The sequence below is a fragment of the Ambystoma mexicanum genome, chromosome 13, assembly GCF_040938575.1.
Source record: "Ambystoma mexicanum isolate Mex_15411 chromosome 13, UKY_AmexF1_1, whole genome shotgun sequence".
NCBI classification, from domain to species: domain Eukaryota; kingdom Metazoa; phylum Chordata; class Amphibia; order Caudata; family Ambystomatidae; genus Ambystoma; species Ambystoma mexicanum.
The window spans coordinates 50584182-50610578 of NC_090938.1; positions in this window are offsets into that span (position 1 = coordinate 50584182).

The window sequence follows — 26397 nt, forward strand, 5'->3', positions numbered from 1 at the left end:
GGAAAGTGGGAGTTTTTAAAACATGGAGACAACCATGGCTACAACATTTAGACGCGAGTGCTTCCATCAGTCCCAAACATCACCTGGGTGCAGGGTGAGCCTGGGTAACTGATTTTTAACATTGTACACTACTTTACCAGAATTTCTGGTAAACTACAATGTTAAAAGCAATTAACTCTCTTCCCCCCAAGTCTGAAACCACACTTGATTGCATTATACTTAGCCAGGATTGCATTATACTTCAGCAGCACATCTGATGTGTCCACTGAAAGGTTTAAGATTAAGCTACATCCCTAACTCTATCTGGTTACCCAGAGGTAACATCTTAGCAAATGTCACTTGTGGCTGGCCAATCTACAGCAGCACTATTGTAAGTTTGAATTGTTGATGTTTTACTGAACTATGGCACCACACACGTCTTGCTTGGTAGTTTTTAATCGGGAAACGTCTTTACTTCTCGTTTCGCTTGAATTGGGAACTTTTTTTTGGTGGTGGTGGTGGTACTCCACCTTGCAGCTGTACCTTCTGTTTAGCAAGCATTTCATTCTCCCATCCTAGTTGTGTTGCTGGACGATTATAGAGCGGTGGAGTAGGGGCAGTGATGTCTTAATGGAATGCAACTCGAAGGCTTAAATCTCCTTCTTTCTTGACTTTAGTATATGCAGTGCATGCTAGCTAATGTTTCCACTGTTCTGCGCTGCGCGCGAGAAACACCCCCCCTCCCCCGCGCGCCATTGCACCAAGTTGGCGACTACATGCAAATTTCCGGTCATATAACTGCCAGTGATGTCACTTCCTGTATTTGGGCCCCCCTCTGGGAAATTCATAAATCGGCTCCCCTGCCAATGGTTACGGGCGTAGGTCGACTGGGATGTAGGCGAGGGCCTGAGTAATGAAAAATGGAAATGTAGAGTTTAACCAATACAACATTATGACAGAAAGATAAGAGACAGCCTTATGATGATGAAACTAGATCACTGTAAGGAAGACAGTTTTGTCTAAATCTCGAAAGAGAGGAGTGTGTGTTTCTCTGGACAACAATGCTAATAACCAACCCTACTAAAAACGACAAAAACCTCCCCCTCTTCACACATCTCTCAAACCCTAACTAAACACAACCATACCTCTTAAACCACAGCAACCCGCACGCACTTCACCACACCGCAACAACAAACACACCACACAGACCCTCACACAACAGCACACAACGGCCTCTGAGCGGATACCACACCAAAAACCGAACTGAAGCCGCCAACAGCACATCACAGCTCCCTTGCTCCTCTCCAAACTTTGTCTGACTAACACGCCCTAACATCCCCACCTTTTTCTTTCAGATCTGCCAGAGCGCCAGGGGACCACTACGGTGGTGATAGTGCGTGGTACAAATATGCTTTAACATTAACATTAACTATGCACAGTGCGTGGTAAAAATATCCTTTAACATTAACTATGCACTAACCCTTTCCTGTACCTCTAGCGCACCTTGGCCTTCATGGCACTAGCTGCCTGCCTTCCATTTCGAGATTTACACGTGCACTCAAACAGACGTTTACCAGGGCTGGGCTTCAGCGCGTGCTCCGTTCACTTACTCACTAGTTCACGACTTGCGCATCAAATCCATATACAGCCTGTGGCCCAACGGGGCCCTGCTAGCTTGGCTTCTTGCTTGTCCCCTGAGGGAAAACTTAGAAATAAAGATGCAGACACCAGGGCACCAAAGGTTTTTATTTAAAGTGTAGTGAGTGTTTATTTAGTTATAATTCCTGTGTGTGTGTTTTGGTAGAAACCATCCAGCCACGCCGGGCTGTGGCACCTGTTGGCCCAACCGGGGGCCAGACTGGATGGGCCCAGGGCCCAGGCAGCGTGTCAGGTGCTGCCTAGTGCCATGAAAAGCAGCCCAGGCCGGGATATGTGTGGGGGGCGGTCCAGACCAGGCTGTCTGGCGGTGCCCCCTGAAGGCCCGCCTCATGGCCAGGGAGGCTGGACCTTCAATGACGTCCTCCCGGGCTGTGTATGCTACGTGCAGCCCGGGCCGTGACGCGATGGAGCGGCAATGCCTGCTGCATCCAGGAGGGTGGAGCGGTCAATAGTGAAGTCCCAGGTTGGCCTCGGTGGCCAACCTGGGTGAAGAGGGTGAGAGAGGAAGCACTGTGTTCCTCAGTTAAGTGTCCCGGGTGTAGAAAAGTCCCAGAACAGCCAGCTGAGCAACCTGGGTCAATGCAGCGGCCTGCGTCTCACGATGCATTGCAGACGGGGTGGGCCAGAAGCCTCATAGAGGATGCAAAGTGCAGCGGTGAGATCGGCGGTGTCCCCAATATCTTAGTGACCCCGCCCAACCCAAGATGGTTGCTTGCAATGCAGGGATGTTGCTAGGTCTGGAAAAGATCTGGGGTTACACTAATGTTGGGGCTGTCGGGACTCGGGGCTAGCTAGCCGTTTGATTGTAGCCCCTGAGCTTCTATCCAGGGCTACAACCAAAAGACCCGGGGCTTTAGCCCCCTGATCCTCCCCCTTAGCAACGCCTCTGGTGCAATGTGGCAGTGAGCATGGCGGTGTCCCCATGACAACGGGGATGCTGCCTGAAGACTAAACGGCGCTGCGGGCATGGCAATGATGTTGGGTGGGGCCCCCAGCTATCACGGCCCACCCAGGTTTTCAACAATGTTGCAGGTGCGGCATTGAATGCGGGAGGGCCCCCAGGCAATGAGGCCCACCTTGAAGATACCAGCGGGGCATGGTGGTGAACATGGGCGTAACCCACCCGCGCTGATGGCCATCGGGGATATTAATAAGAGCGGGCTCTGCATTGAGTACAGGTGGCCCCACGTGATGGACGGGGCCACCGTGAAGAAATAAGAGTGCTCAATCCCATCAAAGTACTGTTATGCAGGGTTATTGTTAAGTACAGTGGCGTAACACAAAATGTGGGGGCCCCCCTGCGAGCCATGCTGAGGGGGCCCCCCAACTCGGCAACAAATCACGGGTTGCGCCACTCTCTGGGCCGGCCTAGACTGTCACGCTTGCACAATACGCATGAACGTGCTGCTGAAGGGGTATGCCACACACTGCACTAGGAAAAAGATATAAATATGTGTTTTAATGCAATATACAGCACACTTTCTGAGATAAATTGGCTATAAAGCCAGAGTGTTTGCAATTGTTTTGTAGGGTAACACAATCCAATACATGCAAGTCACCAACAGTGCACAGGAACATTAATGCTTCCAACTGGCTGCACAATGTAGACCAGTGTAAACACGTAATAACATTATAGTACAGAATGCCAGGCCACATTTAGACAAACCTAGACTGTTTTCAGCAAAATGCCAGTCAAAGCAATAACACTCATCAAGAAGAGAGCACACAATAAGGCATGTGTCTCCATGGCCTCGAACAACATGGCCAAACTCTTTAAAATCTGCAAGGAACTGGTCAATCCTGTTGTGGTCTATACCTCTTCTGTTCCCTCCCATGCCCTCTGTACAGCTCTGGCCTCTCATTTCTCTGCTAAATCTCAGGACATCCTGTCCTCTATGTCCTCTTCCTCTCTCGGCCCATTTTGGCCATCTCTTCTCTCCTCCTTTTTCCTCTTTCTCTCTGACAACACCTGACAAGGTTTCTAGACAAGTCCGATCTATGAAAGTGTCGTCCAAACAGGTGCTCCGCTGCTCCTCCAGAACCATCAAAGCCCATATTGACACCCTCGCTTCAGCCTTGGCCGATTTCTGTAATCACTCTTTCGCCACTGCAATGTTCCCCTCTCCCTTTGAGCACTCCCTTGTGCACCCACTACTCAAGAAGCAGTCTGCTGATCCTACCTGCTGGAAAACTATCGCTCAATCTCCACCTTTCCTGAGCAAACTCTTGGAAAAGCTTGCCATCTCCCAGCTTACTCTCCACACTGAATCTGTTGGTTGTCTCCATGACTATCAGTCTGGCTTCAGAGCTGCCAGAGGCATGGAAACTGCTCTCCTTAACACCTGTGCTGCTCTCTAACCTTGATTCCAGCATTCTTTCTATTCTCATCCTTCATCTTTCCTCTGCTTTCGACAGGGTCAACATCGCCATCCTGATCAATCGACTCTGTGAGAACCTGGGCATCACAGATCAGACCCTAGAGTGACTGACCTACTTCCACTTGGACCGCCACTCCGCTCCCAGGTCGATCGTGGTCCCATTCTCTCCGCCACCTCTCTCTACCTGTGGCATTCCCCAGGGCTCTATCCTCTCACGCTGGTTTTTCAACCTCTATTTGGACACTTTGGCCTCCCTGATCTCTACCTTATCCTCTAACTTTCAGTGTTGTGCAGATGACTCAGCTTTCCTTCAGGCTCCCCTCATCCTCCTCTCCTCTCTTGCTCATTCCTGACTGTCTATCCACGATTCAGGATTGGTGCGCCTCCAACAATCTCTGCCTTAATGCCAGTAAGACAGAGATCCTTCTCATTGGGACCCTTGCCACTGTGTTTCCTCTCTCACTATAGCAGACCACCTTGGGCCCTCTTCCTTTGCCTTCCTGCGAGGCAGAAAACCTTGGTGTCATCTTCAACGCCACACTCTCTTTCTCTCCTAACATCTCGGACATCACCAAGAAGTCCCACTACCAGCTGCTCCTCCTCAAAGGGACTCTTCCCTTTCTCACTCTCCACCAGAAGCTCACTGTCTCTAAGCTGGACTACTGCAACAGCCACTTTCTCAATCTGTCTTCCTCTAGTCTCCTTCATCTGCAAATAATCCAGAACAGGACTGCAAGACTTAGCCTTGACCTCAAGCCCTGGGATTGTATTTCTCCAGCCCTGAAATCTCTCCACTGGCTGCAAGGATCAAGTTCAAGAACCTCTGCATTGCCCACAAGGCTTTCTGGGGCCAGTGCCAACACTAAATCCAATGCTCTCTTCCAAAATACCTTCTTTCTCTAACCCTTCACTCAGCTACCTCCAACTCTCTAAGGCTTAGACATTTCTCCAGGCAGAGAGTGGGGGTAGACCTCTCTCCTCTGATGGTGCCTCCAACTGGAATGGCCTCCCTGCCCCTCTCAAACTTGAGGCGGACAACCTGAAGTTTCGGAAGCAGCTAAAAGCTTTCCTCTTCTCTGCTGCTTTCTCTCTCTCTCCCCCCCTGCTGACCTACCTGACCTACATGTCTGCTGTACTGACTGGCTGCTTGGCTACCCTCAGAGTCTCTCTGAGTCCAGGCTCCTTCTTGATTGGTCACCCTTGCACTGCCTCCGGGCCTACCATGCACTTAGGGGCTGTAACTGTAACCCTGCAGTCCACTGTTCTCCTTGCACAACCAATAGCTGCTCTGCCCTGGCTGCACTTACTGAGAGCATTGCTGCCCTGTTTTCCCCTCCCCTCTCACTTGCACTTCCCTGCTCCCTTTTCCCTTGCACTTCTCGTTCTCACAATGACACAAGGCCTAGTGAGATCGTTTGTCTTGTCCTCCCTCTATCATCCCTCCCTTGTGTACACTTGTGTACAGGCGCATTATAAATGACTTGAATCACATCATATCATTTTATCACAGATGCCCAGAAAAATATACAATGCCGCAGTAAGAAATGGCTAGACTGGCAGCACCCAAATGCCAATCTAGCCAGGTAATTAAAGTTAGCAGGACTACTTTATCAGAAATGTCCAGTTAAAAGAAAGTCATACCAAACTGAGGAATGACTAGACTGGCTAAATCAAAATGCCTCTCTAGCCACTAATACCACATATCATGCCTGCTTAGCCTGGACATGGACAACCATTATGATTTATCAAACAATCCTGCCCCCCCCACACATCCACTCTCCCTCCCACCCACCACCCCAACCTCCACAATCAGCTCCTTGGCCCAGAATTACCTCTGCGTCCCTCTTCCTTGTCCCAGAGCTTTCGTATGAGGCTCCTTGCCTCATAGGCAAGTACTGGGATGAGGAACTGCGGGACTAGGAGTGATGAAGATTACAGGTAGCTAAATCAGGCATTACCTCCATGTACCTCTACCTCTTCCCAGTACTTTTGTATGAGGCAGAGTGCCTCAAACACACGTACTGCCTCGTATATACGTACTGGGACGAGGAAGAATAGGGCTAGGAGTAAGCAAGGCATTAAACACAAGTAGTAGCGCAACACCATTGAGTTGACTGGGCTTCAGCACTACCCCCCTGACATTTTGGGCTATATTGACTCAACTTGGCTAACCTTTAGAGCAGTTGCCAGACCGAACAGAACACAGATTTTAAACGGCACCTGGTTTTTGCTGTTAACAAGAACACAGCAATTACCAACGTAAAGCATTTCACTGTTAGTACCTGCATTCAAATTCCACATTGTTTAGGCGATTGAAATTGTGATGTGGGTTTAGTACTTGCATGCCAGGGGAGTGATTGGAAGGGTAGAGAGGGAACAGGAGACTTATAGGAGAGAGTTAACTGCTTGTAACATTGAATCTGCACTAGAATAGTCTCATTAAAATGCGTAAATAATTTGGATGCGCCCACACAAATAAGTTTCCCCCTCCCCACTGCATGTGAAGTTAGCGCCTCTCCCAACATTTGAAGGGTTAGCCCCCCCGAAATGAAGGTTTTCTTGTGCCCCTGTACACAAGCACACACACCATTCACCTTATACACACCCAGTCATCCACACATTTAAGTGTGCACCCATTCACCATACACTCACACAGGTAGCCACCTATACATTCATGTGTGCACCCTTTCACCATGCAGGCACACCCCCACAGCCACCCATACATTTAAGTGTGCACCCTTTCACCATACACACACAGGCAGCCGGCTATACATTTGAGTGTGCACCCTTTCACCATAGACTCATACACGCACACCTCATGGAGTTGAGGGGGGGCCCTATTACTTAAAAAAGAAATTGGGGCTCATTACGGGTCCAGCGGTAACCGTGCCGGTGCTACCGGCGGGTTGCCGCCAGACCCATACAAAATTACTATGGCCTGACTTCCCGGTGCCACCGTGCTATTTCAAGTCCGGCGGCTGGGAAATCAGGTGCCGGTAATTTCGTTAAACCCCAGACTCCACGGGAATGGGGACACAGAAGCACCTGCACCATTGTTAACGGTGCCGGTGCTTCCGTGACAGGTCTGCCTACCGTGGCTGCTGTGCCTGGCAGGGTCAGACCTGTCGGGCACGGCAGCCCCACCAGGCAGACCTGTAATATGCCGGTCCGGAAACAACAGTGCCTGTAAGCTTACCAGCACCGTTGTTTCCGGACCGGCATGGTCAGAATGAGCCCCATTGTTTCTTTTTTAAGTCACTATAACTTCATTAAGAAATTATTTCAGTTAAGGACCGAACCATAATCAAAATAATTTCTTTATGATGGCTGAGTGGCTTCAAAAACAAACAATTTCTTTTTGAAGGCATAGGGTTCCCCACCCCCCCCCACCCCATGACATGGAGGCCTCTAGCCTAGGGTCTCTGCCTTCATAAAGAAATTATTTCTGTTACAGAAATGTTCTTTATGAATGCAGAGTGAATTTCAAAAGAAACTTTTTTTTTTTTAGAAATTTTTTTTTTTTTTTTTTTACTGGGGCCCCCTCCCAGGCATGTGCTGGTGGGGCCCCCCACACCGCGGGCCCCCCCCCCCCGCACCACGGGGGCTGCGGGGGCCCCTGTTACGCCAGTGGTTAAGTAGGGGGAAATGTAGAGTTGGGGTAAGTGTTGGGAGTATGTTAAGTAGAGTTAAAAGTTAAGTAGTGGTAGTAGAATATATATAGATGGCCATTATTTTAAATTGGGGGATATGAGGAGGTACTTTGGTGTGAGGCAGCGGGATAGGGTAGTGGCCTGCCTGAGGCCACCTAGCAGGATGGGACCACCCACAGAGCCCATGGTCTGGCCTTACACTCCATGAGTTTAGGTAAGGGTCGGTTGTGCCAGACTCACCCTAAGGGTCCCTGAGACCCCTCCAAGAAAGGGTGAGCTAACATAGCGGGTCCCCAGTGCATTGGAACTCACGCCTGGGGACTCCTAAGGAAAAGTGAAAAGGTATTAGTGTTTGTATTAAATAAGAGGGGTCCCCGTTGGCATCCCTATAATATTCACTCTGGTGTCTGTGTCCTTTAGTGATCAAAGAACTCAGGATGTAGCCAATCTCCTGTTAACAGCGTTTATATTTTAGCATGTGCAGCACCCCTCTACCCAGCGGGCTGGGGCGTGGGGGGCTGGTTTCCATGGGAACTGTCCTTGGCCTAAGCCAGGATCGGATGCTTTCTAGCGTGTGTTAGGGCAGTGAAACAGGAGCTACATTGGAGGCACTGCTGAGATGGGTTAGGCCCTTGAGGGCCCGGGGATCTTCATAGTGACGCCACCTAGCGTCGCTGGGAGTGGTATTCCCAGGGATGGGAATTTCCTGAAGGGCGAGACGTAATTTAGCCCGTAGCCCACAGGGCGCGGCTAGTGTGGCTGCATGCTTGTCTCCTGAGGGATAGATATATTCAAAGGAGAGAAAGGGTATAACAACCCCAAATTGAGTTTTTTCTGATTTGCTGATGTAAACTGGACTGGGTTAGTGAGACCAGGCCTAACTATACTAATAGTCTCGAAAAAATAGACTAGTATAACTCCAAAGTTTTTTCAAATACTTTTTTATATAAAACAATATTTAATAATGATTAAGAGAAGAAAATACTCATTGAGAAATTTCTTTCATAAAAAGTGTTTTGGACCCAGACATTACATACATGATGAAAAAGACTAATGCATAACAAGTCACTACACTCAAATTAACCACCATTGAAACGATCAGATAATATAGTACAAAAAATACACTCATTTGAGCATATCACTCAAATGACATAAAACAATCCCGACATGTTTCAGTTCTTCCAGGCTATCATTGCATGAACTTTCTTCAGGGGAGAAGACAGATAATTTCTTGGTATACACCATGCATTCCAGAGCCGCACGTGGGTTATTCCATAATACAATGCACAAAATGCTCCTAAAATGACAAACAAAAGACCTTCAGTGTACACCTATACCCAGTTGCCAGTATACTCAGATAATTGCTCAACAAATAGCATCACTGAAAAATATATTCGTGACCTCTACACCAACAATATACCTTATTTAATGATTGCGTAGCTGATGCTTTTGATGCACACACCACTAGCTCCAAAATTCTTCTTTCAATTTTGTAGACAGTTCAAAAAAAGGCTCATTAATAGCCAGGAATCTCAATTAGACCTACAAGCAATACCAAAGGAAAGTGAATGAGTTGTCTGGAAAGGGAAGTGACATACCCATCACCATAAAAAGTCAGAAGCTGAAATACACACCACACCGCCACCACTAAGCCGTGCCAGAGTGCCATGCCTTCACCAATGTCATGTAGGTACCCGAAGCCCACATCGTACCTGTGAACTGTCTACAAAATTGAAAGAAGAATTTTGGAGCTAGTGGTGTGTGCATTGAAAGCATCAGCTACGCAATCATTAAATAAGGTATATTGTTGGTGGAGAGATCACGGATATATTTTTCAGTGATGCTATTTGTTGAGCAATTATCTGAGTATACTGGCAACTGGGTATAGGTGTACATTGAAGGTCTTTTGATTGTCACTTTAGGAGCATTTTGTGCCTTGTATTATGGAATAACCCACGTGCAGCCCTGGAATGCATGGTGTATACCAAGAAATTATCTGTTTTCTCCCCTGAAGAAAGTTCATGCAATGATAGCCTGGAAGAACTGAAACATGTTGGGATTGTTTTATGTCATTTGAGTTATATACTCAAATGAGTGTATTTTTTGTACTGTATTATCTGATCGTTTCAATGGCGGTTAATTTGAGTGTAGTGACTTGTTATGCATTAGTCTTTTTCATCATGTATGTAATGTCTGGGTCCAAAACACTTTTTATGAAAGAAATTTCTCAATGAGTATTTTCTTCTCTTAATCATTATTAAGTATTGTTTTATATAAAAAAAAGTATTTGAAAAAACTTTGGAGTTATACTAGTCTATTTTTTCGAGACTATTAGTATAGTTAGGCCTGGTCTCACTAACCCAGTCCAGTTTACATCAGCAAATCAGCAAAAACTCAATTTGGGGTTGTTATACCCTTTCTGTCTTTTGTTTATATCTTTGTGTTAGGTCGCCCTCTGACAGAGCGAGAGATTTTTCGTGCTGGAGGTTCTGGGAACACATAGAAATAAAGATGCAGACACCAGGGCAAAAAACGTTTTTATGCTAAGTGTATTGTGTGTTTATTTGTGTATGTGTCCTGTGTGTGTGTGTTTTGGAAGAAATCGCCATCCCAGCATGGAGCTGGATGGAATGTTAAAAGAAGAAGAAAGGGGCAATATAAGAGAGCTGCCCTGCCCAGGAATGGGATGGGCAGCGGAGCGAAAAGAATGCAGGGAGGATTTAAAAAAGAGACAGTTAGAAAAGGACAGTTGGAGAAAGGGAAAAGAGAGAAAGACTTACCTGGGGGGGAGGGCGGCGGGATCGCTGCCTCGAGCACCCAAAAGGGCCTAAATCCTGCTAATGGCTCTGAGAGGCATGTGGGGAACTCCCCCCCAGAGACTAATCCAAGGGGGCCGAACTGCTTATGTCAGGGGCAGCTTACCCACCCCGGGGCTGTGGCGTGTGTCACCTCGTCTGGGGGCCAAACTGAACAGGCCCTAGTAGCGTGTCAGGTGCTGCCTGGGCCCATGAAGAGCAGCCCAGCCCGGGCTGCGTGATGGAGACAGGACAAACCAGGCTGCCCGGCCATGCCCCCTGTTGGCCCACCTCGAGGCAAGCAAAGCCGGCCCTTCATTGAATTCTTCCTGTGCTGCGTATGCTAGGAGCAGCCTGGGAGGTGAAGCAAGGGAGCGCCGAAGCCCGCTCCACCCAAGAGGGTAGAGCATTAAATAATGAAGTCCCGGGTTGGCTTTTCTGGGTCAACCTGGGTAAAGAGCAGGACTGAGGAAGCCCTGTGCTGTTCCATTGAGTAGCCCTATGAAGAAAAGCCCCAGGATGCCCAGCGGAGCAGTGTGGGTGAATGCAACAGCCGGCCCCCTGCGCCTCGCGGCGCATTGCAGAGTGGGGCGGCCAGAAGCCCCATTGAGGTCGCAAAGGGCGCAGTGACATTGGCAGCAGCCCCATTGTCATGTTAATGCTGCCCAACCCAATATGGCCGTGAGCATGGCGGTGTTTCCAGGCAACAGTTCCACACAGAATGCCAGAAACCGTGCCGCAGGAGTGGCTGAGATGTCGGGCGGGCACCCAGCAGCCAACGGGGCCCACGCATAATATTTAAACAATGCTTCGGGTGCAGGGGTGAACGCGGGTGGGCACCCCAGCCAACAGGGCCCACCCTGAAGATACCAACTCGCTGCCGGGCACAGCGGTGAAAACAGGCAGGCCCACACCCGCGCAGGGGGTGCCCAGGACATTGATGAGACTGGGGCTGCACAGTGAATATTGATGGCCCCACTTGGGGAATGGTGCCACCCTGAAGAAGAAAGAGGTCTCAGGGTCCCATCATTTAGCATCGAGTGACAAGCCCCGGTCAACCAGTCAACAAAGTTAACACCAGCCAGCATTGCCTTCAGCCAGTGGCATCCTGAAGTGTGCCAGCACCACCAGAGACAGTCGTCAAGGTGTGACATGATATGATGTGGCATTTATAATGTGCCTGTACACAAGTGTTTCTAGGCGCGACAAGACAAGGAGGGGGAAACAAAGGGAGGACAAAATAACGGTCTTACTAGGCCTTGTGTCATTCAGATCGCGCAAGTGAGCGGAAGAGGGAAGGGGAGAAGTGTCAGGGGGGAAGGGAAGGAGGAAGTGCAGTTAACTCACAAGTGCAGCCAGCAGTTGGCTCATCAGTGCAGAGAGAAGGGACTGTAGGTTTGCAGAAACAGACCCTTAAGTGCTGGGGTGCCCGGAGGCAGTGTGAGGGCAACTGGACATGCAGGAGCCTGGATCCGAGTTCAGAGGGTGACCAGTGCGCGGAGCAGTCGGGTGCCTCAGCAGGGGAGAGGAAGAGAGAAACCGGAAGGGAAGGTCTTGAGTTGCTTCCAGAACCAGTGGTGGTCCTGCCCAAGTTTGAGAGAGGCAGTGAGGCTGTTCCAGAGGGAGGACCTAGCTGAGGAGCTAGATCTGTGCCCAACTCTCTGCTTGGAGAATCTTCTGACCCTCAAGACAGTTGGAGTTGGATGAGCGAAGAGCTCGAGAAGAAAGATTTTTTGGAAGAGAAAGTTGGAGGTAGAGTGGTCCCATGCCCCAGAAAGCCTTGTGGGTGATGCAGAGGGTCTTGAAGTTGATCCTTGCAGCCAAGGGGAGACAGTGAAGAGATTTCAGAGCTGGAGAGATACTATCCCTGGGCTTGAGGCAAAGGACAAGTCTCTCAGTCCTGTTCTGGATACCTTGTAAAGGTAGAAGAGTAGAGGCAGGAAGATTTAGAAAGAGGCTGTTGCAATAGTCCATCTTAGAGAGGAACAGAGCTCTGGAGACAGTGAGCTTCTTAGGGGAGTGAGAAAAGGAAGAATACCTCTGAAGAGGTGCAGCTGATAGTTTGACTTCTTAGAGACGTCAGAGATGTGAGGAGAGAAGGGGAGGAAGGAGTTGAAGATGACACCAAGGTTCTTAGCCTCACAGGTGGGAGCAGGAAGAGAGCCCAGAGTGGGCGACCAGAGAGAGAGAGAGGAAAGGAGGGAGCGGGTGACCCAATGAGGAGGATCTCAGTCTTACTGGGATTAAGGCAGAGATCCTTGGCGGCACACCATTCCTGAATTGCGGCCAGACAGTCGGGTATGAGAGAAGGAGAAGGGGCAGCTGAGGAGAGCCTGAAAGAGAGCTGGGTGTCATCCGCATAACACTGAAAATGGGAGCAGAAAGTAGCGATGCAGTGGGCGAGAGGTGCCAGGTATTGGTTGAAGAGCCAGGGAGAGAGAGGTTAGACCCCTGGGGAACACCATAAGTAGAGAGAGAGATATAAGAGAGGAAAGACCCCAGTTGGAGGTCTTTGAAGGGTTGACTGACTGCAGCAATCACTCCATTGTGACATAGAGCCTCATTACAACGAAGGCGGTAGGGGGTTAACGGCGTCGGTAGAGCTGCCGGCCCTGTTAACCCCCTACCACCTCATTACGAGGTCTTGTTGCGGGACCTCATTAATGGGCCCGTTGTTAGCATGCTCCCCTTTCCCATTGAGCCCTATGGGGGCTCGAATGGGAATGAGGATGGGTTCCTTTAATGGGGAAATACCGGGCCCTCCAAGGTCGGAATGACCCGGTATTTCCCCATTTCAGGAACCCGGATCCGGTACCCGGAATGGAGGTAGCCATACCGGTAAGAACGGCATGCCTACCTCCATTCTCGTAATGAGGCCCATAGTGTTTTATGTTATGTATGTTCTAAGTCAATGTATATATGTATGTGTAGTTATATGTTTATATTTATGTAAGTACGGTTATGTAGGGTCATTGTTAAGTATGGGAAAGTGTAGAGTTGAGATAAGTGTTAAGGGGTATGTTAAGAGGCTATTAGTGTTTTTATTAAATAAAGGGGTGTCCCTGGTGGCATCTCTATAAAAGTCACTCGGGTGCCTGTGTCCCTCAGTGTGCAAAGAACTCAGGATGTAGCCAGAGATTATATTTTAGCAGGGGCAGCGCCCCTCCCTGACCAGCAGGCTGTGGGGGGTGGTTTCTATGGGAGCTGTCCCTGACTCAGGCTGGGTTTGGATGCTCCCTGACTTGGGTTAGGGCCGGGAAACAGGGGCCACACATATATCTTTACGATAGTACTTTTCCTTAAGGCGTGTTTTTGGACTGTTAATGATATGACCGTGTGGCACAGAGTCTTCTGTTTGCCCATTTCGGCATCCTGAGCCTATTCCACCCGTTGCACTTCTTCAAACAGGACACTGGGAAACATGCCTCGTGTTTGCAGGGATTACAGTCAACCCACGATTGCATTCTGGGAGTTCTAGTCTTAGATCACAATTGGACTACCTCCGTTGCCTAATACCTCTTAGGGAATGCCCCACCTGCACACAGCTCTCTTCATTCTTATTGGGTATCCCCCTGGCCATCCTTTAAAAGGGCTACGCCATCGTTTCACACTAGAGCTGCCCTTCTCTTTCCCTGTCCCTGCGTGTTTAAGCCGATGCAGACCCGAGAAGCTTCGGAAATAGCCTCTGTGACGCTATATTGCTGTTACAATCCTATTCACCCATGTAAGATTCTCCCATGTCCAGTGCCGACGGGGGCGTGGTGTAAACTTTAGAATGTACACTAAAGTGGAGGGGCGTTGCCAGAAAGAGGCGCATCTGCTACCCCCCCTGGTCCTCAATAGAGCCCCTTTGGACACACATTTTAACAGGATAATAGAAGTGTCTTCACCAAAGCCCCTGGAGTTGGGGCCTTTTGTTCTTATTCAATCACCTATCCTGCCCGCACATCTTTTGTTTTGTGTTGCAACCCCCAGGGGAAGGGTCTATTTAGAAGACACTGCAGGGAGCCCCCCAAAGGCTGATGGCTTCCTTTCAGAGTTGAGGAGATTATCTTTCGGGGAGGGGCAGCCGAGTGGCGGTGGGAGGAGAGAGTTTAACTCCTATCTAGGCTCCATGGGGGATCATTAGGGGAGAACGATGCATTTGCCAGCACTCTGTCCTTTTCTCGCGTGCTCACTTGCTGGGGCATGAGAAATGACCAGGACGGGACCCTGGAAGCGCCACATGCCAGCGCCCCCCACTTTGAAGCGCTAGGGATGAAGAGAAAGTGTGTTTTCCAGTACAATAGCTTGTTATGTTAAATCTTGTTATAGTCTGGCAGGTCATGCCTTACGACGTTTCCTCATATTATGAGGCCCTGCCATGTCTTCTTATGCCATGCCATGTCTTCTTATGCCATGCCATGCCGTACCATTGTTTTCGCTTGCGATGTCATGCCATGCTGTGCCATGCCATGACTTATGTCAAGTCCCGTCATATTATTTTATGTCATGGCATGCCTTGTCATGACTCATGTGTACACTTGTCATGTTCTGATGATACTTTTCGTTACGTGGATGTTCATTGCGTGCTTCGTCTCTTCTGAGCAATGCTTTCCACGGGGCAGTTGTGCTCAGTGCAACTTCTGTGCTTAACTTTCACCTGATTTTCAGCAGTCACATGTATCGCGGTGATATTTGCGGCCATTCCAAACCTGCTCCACAGCCGCTGGCTTCTGGCAGGAGTGAGTTGCAAATCCATCGGCGTGCGCCCTGAAAGCCTCAATAGCGCTAGATCCGGGGGAGCCAATATCACAAGCGCGTACTTAAGATTAAGTGTTGCCATTTCCCCACCTAGTAAGAGTTAAGGTCTTTTGCATGAAAATATGTCCCTTATTCCAGACCTCCTCGTTGACCTTACCAGCATCTGGGCATTCATAGGGGACATGAATGAATAGAAGCAGGACTCGGGCCTAAAAAGAAGTCCAGCAGATCCCTGAACTGCTAGGACCTGCGCTACACCTGAAGGCTGGCCATAATATAGAAAATGAGCCGCATTGTGAATGTCTCTCTAGCAATAGAACCGAATCCCCAGCCAGCAGGCCTTACACGAGTCCTGGTTCTGTCTGAGTCGCTGAAAGCTGCCAGAGTGACATCATAGGTCAGCGTCAGTTATGGAAAAGTCGCCTATATTCCATAGACTGGAGGAGGTGTTCAGCCAGAGAACGATTTAAAGCATGTTTGAATGCAAAGACTTGTCACCCTTTGCAGTGCACGTCGCTCTGTCCAGCCTCGTGTGCCGTGCAGGCATTTGGACCCCTGCCTCCTCTTTAAGGTTCCCTTCCCTGCCATGATGGGGCTCGGGTCACGTGCCTCCCTGCGCAAGTATAGTCCTTACATTATCCATTCTTCAAACAACCAAGGAGCTCGCAAGTGGCCCCATGGCAAGTGTCGAACCGCCCTTCGGCCAGCACTGCTGTTTCAGCTTAAGTCACAATTCAGCGGTTCGAAGTCCTTCATTTGTTCAGCAAATGTAGAACTGCAAATCCCAGAATTCCAAGCGGTGTGAGCTTAAAGAAACAGCATCGTTTGAATATAGTCTCCCATCTGTCATTGGTCTGCTCCTGGGGCCAGGTGCCCTTTGGTGAGCCTGGAGTGGGCAAAGCAGAGGAAGCGCAGCAAAGCATGACAAGGAGGCTTGTGACAGACCGAGTCATGCCTTAGCACAGCTGCCCTTTCCCCACCCCCGCTCTCTCGTCAGCGAGTGGGTTCGTGGGTATCATTTCTCAACCGATGACTTCTTGTTCATTCTCGCTTCCTCAAATCCTGCAATTTACACTATGTTCCCAGGGGCTGCGAGCTTTCACCGAATTAAGACAAATATATGCATCTATCCTAAACAAATGTACCATTTCTTGCAAGTTACCCTATTTCACTACTGTCACAGGGAAACACCTGAAAGAAAACAGAGGGCCACAGTCATTAAGGAAACTGCCCACTCACATCTTCACCACTGCACCAGGCAACACGCGTGCCTTTGACTGCAGACCGAGTTGATTGCGTTACACGAGACTTTGCTGTCTAGTCATGTTATAGCGGAAACATACCGCAAGATGGCGCCATGAGGCCATTTCGACTTTTTTTGCTCTCTCCATGTAGTCAGAGCACGTCGTGATTTGTTCTACCCACGTCATTTCTAACATGCACGAGCCCACTCCTTCAATCAGAATTGTCTCACTATGTTATATAGATCTTTTAAAAGATCATACACACATCTCGACCTACTGGCTCTCCAAGGCAGGTGAAGTGTGGTGTGTTTGATAAGTGATCCCATCCCAGCCAATGGTAACGAATGCATTTTGGCTATTGGTAAATGATGCACTAACCATTGACATCTATGGCAGACGAGTGGCATGCTGGGAGGGTACAGATAAGTCCAAATGATGGTGAGTCGAGAGGTGTGCTTATAGCCAGGTCAGTGTTCTGTTAGTTAACACGCTTTTCACAGCATATATCCTTGTGCCAAAGTGGGGCATTGAGCCCCTGTCAGTGAAAACCAGACCTTTGTCTGCTGGAAGAGAGAGCAAAGAAAAAAGGAAGGTCAGACTAGGACAAAAGGTTGCAGACAGAGGCTACGGGGCTTGGTACGCAGCATAACAAAAGAGGTGATGGCTGGAAGGTTTTGAATGAATCTTAACCACTGGCATTGCTCTGGGCAACCCTCCAGACAATCGTTCTTCGCCTGCCGAGCCTTTACAGTAGGGGAAAGGCCGTACACATATCAGGCTTGGTCCCACCCCAAGAGGGGCAGTCCAGCCCGAACTGCTAGGTCACATCCCTTCTGCACGAGACCACACACATCCACAGACATGTTTTGGCCTCATCAGTGAGGAGTAGCTTGGGTCTCTAGGCCCAGCGGGCATGGGACCCACGTCTGGGCACACCGTCCCACTCGGGGTGACAAAGCAAAAACAAAGGTGATGGCTGGAAGGTTTAGAATGAATCTGAACTTCTGGCATTGCTCGGGGCAACCCTCCAGACCATCGTTCTTCGCCTGCCAAGCCATTACAGTAGGGGAAACACCATATGCAAATCAGGCTTGGCCCCACCCAAAAGGGGCAGTCCAGCCCGAACTGCTAGGTCACATCCCTTCTGCACAAGACCACAAGCATCCCCAAACATGTTTCGGCCTTGTTGGGCCTCATCAGTGAGGAGTAGCTTGGGTCTTTAGGCCCAGCAGGCACGGGACCCGCGTCGGGGCATACCCACCCCACTCGGGGTGACAAAGCAAAAACAAAAAGTAGACGGCTGGAAGGTTTAGAATGAATCTTAACCACTGGCATCGCTGTGGGCAACCCTCCAGACCATCGTTCTTCTCATCCCAAGCCATTACAGAAGTGAAAAGACCATACTCAAATCAGGCTTGATGCCAGCCCAAAAGGGGCAGTCCAGCCCGAACTGCTAGGTCACATCCCTTCTGCACGAGACCACAAGCATCCCCAAACATGTTTCGGCCTTGTTGGTCCTCATCAGTGAGGAGTAGCTTGGGTCGCTAGGCCCAGCAGGTTCCAAGATTAATTCTAAACCTTCCAGCCATCTCCTCTTTTGTTTTGCTGTAGTCACTCCAAGTGGGACAGGAATGCCCAGATGTGAGTCCCTTGCTCGCTGAGCCATAGGAAACCAAGCTGCACCTCACTGAGGAGGCCCAACAAGGCCGAAACATGTCTGGGGTTGTTTGTGTTTCTGTGCAGAGGGGACCAGGCCTAGCAGTTCGGGCTGGGCTGCTACCATTGGTGGCAGTACCTGCCTGATTTGCATATGGCTGGACCCCTTTTGCAATGGTGCAGACGGGCTAAAAAACGGTGGTGTGGAAGGTTGCCCAGAGCAATGCCAGTGGTTCAGATTCATTCAAAACCTTCCACCCATCACTTTTTTGGTTGCAATGGGGCTTGCAATGGCCAGGCCCCCTCCTGCATACATGACATGAATGCACACAGTAGTCGGTGAGTTGGAGTTCAAACTGCTGCACGTGGGGCTGTGCAGTCCTTTTATTAAGTTGATCAGATGGTGTGTGCCACGTGTACAACACATGACACTGCACAAGGCATGGGGGAGGGGATCAGACTAAACATCCCATCCGAAATATATTAAAACAAATGACAATATGCAAATCAGATGTAGCACCCAACACTTAGCATAATACAATTTTCCTTGAACACATGTAGGATTGAGCAGATAGACAAACACATACAATTTTAAAGAAAGCCCAGCCAGTGGGGCAACAGTCATTAAATACCTACAGAAACGCTTATTAGTCCAATAAGATGGTTTGTCAATAATTTCCATTTCTTTTACTGAGTCCAAAACTAAGCCTACGGGTGGTTTACAGGATCACAGCTTCAGGCCGGCACTTCACTTTGAGCACTTTAAGTGTGCCATCCATGCGCAGGAAAAAAGTACCTCATGGGGCTCTAGAATAACAAGCTTGGCTGATGGTTCTTTGTTAGTTCAATGCCAGAGAAAAAGGTTCCTCTCCCTCAACATGCAGGCAGAACCGCACCCGGCATCACCGGGGGCCACGTTTGCTGTGTGGATATTAGTTGGACCAGACAGGGAGGTCTTCAGTGTGGCAGCCAACATCACTGCAGCAATGGTGGTCGCTCCGCTTACTGTCTCCTCCAGGCAAGAGTCTTAATGGTGGAGGCAGGGTGGGCAGTCAGGCCACATTACATCCACACTCCCTGCTGGTTGGCAGATCTGGAATGCTGGTTGAGGTGTGTCGGATGGCTTTAGTGACTGCAGCAGGACAACAGTCAGTGGTGCAGCCGGTCGCAGTTCGAGGGCTCGACTGCCTAGAAAATGTCCATAAAAGATGGACGCTGGTTGATGCTTGTCGTGGCACTCCTCCTAGCTTCTTCGCAGGGCTTGTGTCGTCTTTTCAAGGCGGACAGCCCAAAGCTGAGGAGAGTGTTTGCAAGCAACTGCCTTCTCCTTTGTTCAGAGACTCTCTGGCACTTCCCACCTAGGAAGCATGCTGGCAGAACCTAGCAGGGCACTCTGTGTGCTGGCTGGGTACTGGTTATGGAGCTGCTGGATGGGTCCTCTGAGTCCGGTATCTACCTCTGTTCCCTTGGAGATGTTTGGGGAAGGGATCTTGCTACCCTCTTGGAAATCCTGGCCTTCCTTCATTGGCGGAAGCTGTAAGGCAGACTGTACCTTCAGCCAGGGTCCAAATGAGTCCTTCTTTTTGCTCCTTTCAAAGTTGTCCGATGTCTTCTATGTGAGGGGCTCAGCCCCCTTTTAAAGCCAAATGGGCCCCAGTGATTGGTGCAGGTTAAGTCTACCTTAATTAACTAATCCTGGGTCCCCATCAACGATCTTCTGTTATGCGTGAGGTCATTACCATAGTGCTTTGCAAAAGGAAAGGTAAGGGGTGAGATCATGTACTTCTAATTCCCACCCATCATCCTGTTTGTTGTGGATCAAAGTGTCTCTGGTTAAATGAGCTGTCTGGGGCTCCTGATCAAAGCGCAGGTCTCCCTTGAAGTTTGTGGCAAGAACAGACTTTCTGTCTCCATCAATTCACATACTTCATTCCTCTGAAAGGGGGTCTCCCTGCAGGGGTTGCCTGCTGTAAACAGTTGTCCCAGACATGCCATTCACTGTCCTTCATACAGAGGGGTGGGAGCTAGCTTCAAGTTGACACATTACATATCAAGAGGTGTTGGATTTCCTGTCCCCTTTTGTCAGTTCTGTGATCAGGCCTATAGCAGGCCTGTTTCAATTAACTCTCATCAGTATGCTCTGCAACCAGCAGAACTTAGAGAATATAGAGGGCGGATCCATGGAGCCTTTGATATTTTAATTAGGCTGGCCATGGCCAGAGGAAGGTGTTGTCTTCACCCTTCCTGAGAGTCTTTGATGTACCTGCATGCATCACATTCCAGCTAAATGTGACAGGGAGGACTGTGCATGTAGGCTGTGTCCCCCCAGAGTACACGTGACTATGTGTTTGTTATATGGTGAGCAGAGGAAAATATGTGTGGATTAGCCCCACACATTTTCTGAGGTTGATCTCCCATCATTTATTTTCATTTAAAACTTCAAAAGAGTCTAGGCGAGTGCGCACTCCTCATGCAGATGGTCGAATTCCTCACACTCCCTAAGCGGGAGGTTTATCTATCCTAACGTGCCCACAGGCCGCTTTCTTTGGTGCAGCAGTGGGCCACTTTCTCCCCCACAGGCAGGATCTGTGTCTCTTTCGAATGCGGTGACGCGCCACACTGCTTCCTTCCTTCCATGTGGCAGCGGGCCACTTTGCCTCAGGCCCCGTGCGGCACAAAGTGCGGCACGATAGAGGGCCTGGGGAGTTAGGCGCAGGGTGGGGGTAATCCAAACGGCGCGAAGGGTAAAGGGAGGTGCAGCCAAGCGGCGCCCCCACCCGCAGCGTAGCCTAGGCAACCAAAACTTTTAGGGGAAAGGTGTGAGAAATAGCAGCATGGGGACAGGAGGAAGTCCTGCCCCCAGCTAGCAACAATAGGCCAATGGGGTATAAATACCCCTGAGAAAGAAGGCAAGCTACAGTCAGGTAAGGAGCTCACCTACTACGGGTAGGCTCCCAGGGCCTGGATCAGGGGGAGATAGGAACGTTTTGCCTCTGCGGGCTTTTCGTGTCTTTTTTCTTTCTTTCTTTCCCACTACAGCTGAGAGGACTGCAGCGGCGTCTGGAGCAACGGGCGGAGGGTCTGGAAGGAAGGAACTGCGGGCGGCACCCACGAAACAGCCCGTGTGGCGTGGCACTGGCTTGACAGGAAAGGCAGGAGCAGGACCTAGAAGCCCACCGGGAAGCGAGAATCATAGAGGGCAGGAGCAAGGAGCCCGAGGAGGACTGCACCAGGTGGCCGGAGGGAGCGTCGGTTGAAGCGGTGAGCAGCTGCACAGACCGGGAGACAGAACGCGCACACGAGCAAGAAAGGAAGGCGGGTCCGGAACATTACACCAGGGAATCGGCGGAGCTGCGGACATAAAGCCCTCGTAGCGCAGCAAGCAGCGCTTCAGTCTCATAAGCTAAAGGTCATAAGTTCGAGCCTCGGAGAGGGCACACATTTAAATTTTTCCCGCTACGGCTCAGCACAAATGTAAAATGGGAGGCGGGGCTCACGGAGGACACAAGGAGAGCGGGAAAACCCGATAAGGATTTTGCACACGGCTAACAGCGAACGTGTACAAGAAAGGGGAAGGACAAAATCTGGGTGCCGGCAAGGTTACTACTCAAAATACAGGCGACCCGAGTTCAGGTCCCACGATAGGTGTGTCGTTTAGTGTTTTTGACCACTTTTGTCACTTTGGAATTATTTCCGCAGAAACATGAGATTGATGCAGAATTGGTACTCACAGCTTTAGAGTTACTAAGAATATGAGCCCACGATAGGTGTGTCGTTTTTGTTGTGGTCATTTTTTACAAGCATGAGAGTGATGCAGAATTGGCACTCTCAGCTTTAGAGTGGCAGTAAAAAGAATTGCTGTGTGAGAGGACAAGACCTTGAAAAAGCTCAGTTGGAACAGCCCTCAGAAGAGCATCAGACAAAAGAAGAGCAACATAGAGAGGAAGATCCCAGAGCAAAAGCGTGGGAAGCAATGGCTGAAGCCAGGGTAAGAAGAGCGCAGGAATTTAGCGCATGGGCTAAGAAAGCAGAAAAGGAATGTGGAGCACAATGGGTACTGGACCTGATGCAGAAGGAGGAGAAGGCAAGGGCAATATCGCATTTGCTACTAGAGGAGACCAGCAGCAGACAAGATGAGGCAATAATACCACAAGGCCAGAAACGGGCGAGGGAAGTAGCAGAGGGGCCACAAGAACAGCCGGAGGAGCCCAAGAGGAAGCAAAAGAAGATCAACAAAAAAGGTAAAGAAAAAATTGATAATAACATTGGGGAAAAAATTGTCAAAATGTTGAAAGAATGCATCACGGTTCAGGGTAAGTCGCCCAGAGCTCAAGAGGGTAAAGAGAAAAGACGAAAAAACCGCAGGGCCGAGCAAACGGCAGTAACAATAGACGAGGAGGAGAGTAGCGAAGATGAGGAAAGAGAGCATTTGAAGGCTTGGGTGAGATGGAAGGGGGTAATACGCAAAGATAGGCAGAAGAAGACCAGGGCAGAAGGGGCTGGAGGCGGTCGGGGAGCTGATGGATCAGGCACGGCAGGCAGCGGGGTACCCACAGGGGGATGGTCAAGGGGTGCTACCAGGAGCTACCTCTCAGGGGGCGAACACCAGCATACCGGTGGCACCGACCGGGTTCACGAGCATAACAGTACAAGAACCTGCCACAGTAATGACAAAATATGGCAGGGCCACGGTTGGGAAGGACGCACAGGGGCGTTCGATGAAGGCCCAAGCATGGTACATTAACGAGAAAGTGAAGGAGAAGATTTGGAGGAAAGAATTTATAGATATCTTTTCATTGCTAGACGTACAGAAGAGAGGTCCGATCGTAGCACTAGATGATATAAAAGAGGATGAGAAAGGCTTACTGAGGAGGGCACCGGTAGCGAGGAATTTCGATAATTGGACAGCAGCTTTCCAAATTATGTCCACCATTATCTTGCAGAAATACCCAGAAGACGGGTTGTCACTGGTAACATACCAATAGAGGGTGTTAAAGGTTTACAAAGCATTTGGGGGGGATGCATGGAAAGAATACGACCATGAATTTAGAAAGGAAATGGATTGCTTCCCAGACATAGGTTGGGACGAAGAGAATTTCAATCTGTACATATTTAATGTGCTAAAAGAAAAATGGGACGCCAGGGAGCAGAGCAGTTCGGGGGGTTATCAAAGGAGGCAATATTGGCAGAACGATTATAGAAATGATTATAGATACGGTAACAGAAGATATGAGAGCAATTATGACAGAGCAAGGGAGCAGAGTTTTCGGAGCAGGCGATACAACACACAGAGAAGTTGGCAGAACAACATATTGCCAACAGCACAATGGGGGGGGGGAGAAGTACCAATGGGCCGAGTAGGACAGAGGCAGCACAATGTAGAAACTTTGAAAACGGGGTACCATGCAGCTGGGGCAAGAAATGCAAATTTAGCCACAGAGGCGAAAATTGTAGGGGCGAACATAGTACAGCAAAATGTACCAGAACAACATCTAGCACACACAGGGCTCTGGAGAAACGGAATTGAGAAAAACATGAAAAAGGGGGCCACGCCAGTCAAAGTTGAAAGAATGGAAAAGTGGCTACAGGTATTCCCAGACAAAGAAATCGCAAAGACAATCAGAAGAGGCTTCCAGGAGGGCTTCAAGATACCTTTTGAGGGTCATGGTTCCCTTAATATCCCGAAAAACATGAAATCTGCCTTAGAAAACAGAGTGTTAGTGGACCAGAAGATCAGGAAGGAAGTAGAACTGGGAAGGATAGGGGGACCATACAGGTCTCCCCCGTTTGACAAATATATATGCTCACCATTGGGACTGGTCCCAAAGAAGGCATCAGGTGAGTTCAGGCTGATACATCGCTTATCATACCCCCCCGGGGCATCAGTAAACGATGGCATATCACAAGAGGCAGCATCAGTGACATATGCAGATTTTCAGGATGCGGTGCAGGTGGTCAGGAAAGCGGGGAAAGGGGCATTGATGGCGAAGGTAGATATAAAATCAACTTTTCGCTTACTACCAGTCAACTGGGAATCACAAAGTTGGCTATGCATGCACTGGGAGGGCGAATATTATGTTGATAAATGCTTACCGATGGGTTGCGCTATCTCATGTGCATATTTTGAGAAAGTGAGTTCGTTCTTACAATGGTCACTCACAAAGGAGCTAGAGGAAGCACAAGTGGTTCGATTTCTTATTCGTTGGACCACAGGGTTCTGAGTTATGTGGCGCAACCTTAAACAAATTCATGACATTAACGGAGGAGTGGGGTTTTCCGCTGGCAGAAGAAAAAACAATGGGCCTTACTCAGAGAATACAATTTCTGGGTATAGAAATAGACTCACGTAAGGGAGTGTGCAGGATCCCAGAGGAAAAGGTAGCAGACCTCTTGAGCACAATCAAAAGCCTAAGAGGTAAAAACAAGGCCACGGTTAAGGAGCTACAATAACTGGCAGGAAAACTAAACTTTGCTGGAAGGGTTATACGGCAAGGCAAGATATTTCAGAGAAGGATCGAACAGCGAACAAGAGGGGCAAAAGAAGGTCACCACAGAGTCAGAATGGGCGGAGGAATCAAGAAAGATTTGGAAGTATGGGGTGTATTCCTTAAAACATTCAACGGAGCGGTAATCTGGCGCTCACCACTAAACGAAGAAAGCAATAGGGTGCTATTTACAGTCGCAGCCGGGGGTTTTGGTTTTGGGGCAATATTAGGAACAAACTGGTGCGCAGAAGAGTGGCCAAATGCATGGCGGGAGGCATCTTGGACGAGTAATATCACATTATTGGAGCTGTTCCCTATCTGGGTAGCTCTGTGTGCCTGGGAGGCAGAGCTGAATAGCAAGGAATGTGTGGTCAGACAATTGGGCGATAGTGCATGTAGTAAACAATGGAAGCGCATCATGCCCGCTGGTATTGGAATTGATGAGGGCAATTACAGTGGAGTGTCTGAATAATAATGTGGCACTAAAGGCGAGGCATATCGCTGGGGAAGCAAATGTGGTCACTGACGCCTTGTCTCGTTTCCAGTGGGACAAATTTCGGGGGCTGCGGCCGGACGCAAACAGGATAAAAACACCCACGCCACTAAAGGCATGGGTCCCATTAGAAGCAATGGAGAAAAAACGGTCAGCTACAAGGTTGACTCAGAAGAGGATGTACAAGGCCAGGTGATAGAAAGATTGGCCAGGAACGCCATAACATACAAGACTGGTAAGCAATACAACAAGAATGTAAATAATGTGTTAAAAGAAACTGGTTTACAAGATGTGGGGGAGATCACAATCTCCAAAATGTGTAAATTCCTGGAAAAAGCATTTGCGCAAGGGAAAAGAAAAAGCTGAGCGGCAGCTCATTTGGCCGCTGTCGCATATACCGCCAAGGTGGCAGGGGTAACAGACCCAACTGGTAGCCCTCGGATAAAATATGCAATGAATGGCTGGGAAAAATTGGAAGGAAAGAAGCCGGATAGGAGGAAACCCCTTAATTTTTGCAAAATGATAAAGCTCTTGCAGTTGTTGGAAGGCGCGTGCAGCGACATTTATGAGACAAAGCTGTTCAGGGCCGCATTTGCATTAGCGTATTACAGGGCTTTTAGGATGGGGAACTGGTAGCACGCAACACGGTGGCAGGGGACGGCATAGCAAGAGGCGACATCAGCGTGGGGTCCAAGGGCATGTCAATTCTACTTAGGAAATCAAAGACAGACCAGATGGGGAAAGGTAGAACAATAGAACTGAATTGTATTAAGGATAGGGGGCACTGCCCCAGGTGCATAACACAAGAATTCATCGAGGTACGGCCCGATGTAGGGGGCCAACTACTAATCCATAGGGACGGCAGGGCACTCAGCAGATATCAATTCCAGGCAGTGCTAAAGAAAACCATAGCCACAGCAGGATGGGATGCGGCGGAATTTGGGACCCATTCCTTTAGAATAGGGGCAGCCACGTCAGCATGGGCAGGAGGTTTGGGAGAGAAAGGACTGAAAAGAATCGGGGGGTGGAGGTCTCAATGCTTCAAAAGATATGTAAGAGAACATTTGATATGATTTCTTTCCTATCCACCCCATGCAGATACAAGCCCATACAAGTCAGCATGGATAGTCGGCCATTAATTTGTAACCCGGGCAGGCAGGTGGATCGAAGATTTCAAAGAGGGCCTACATTTTAAAAAGACAATAACTTCCTGGTGGGGCCTTCCCGGGATGCACTGGGAGGACATCTACGACCGGTTGTCGGATTTGATCGGTTTCAGGGATCCACCCGAGTACCTGGGCGGAAATGACCTAGT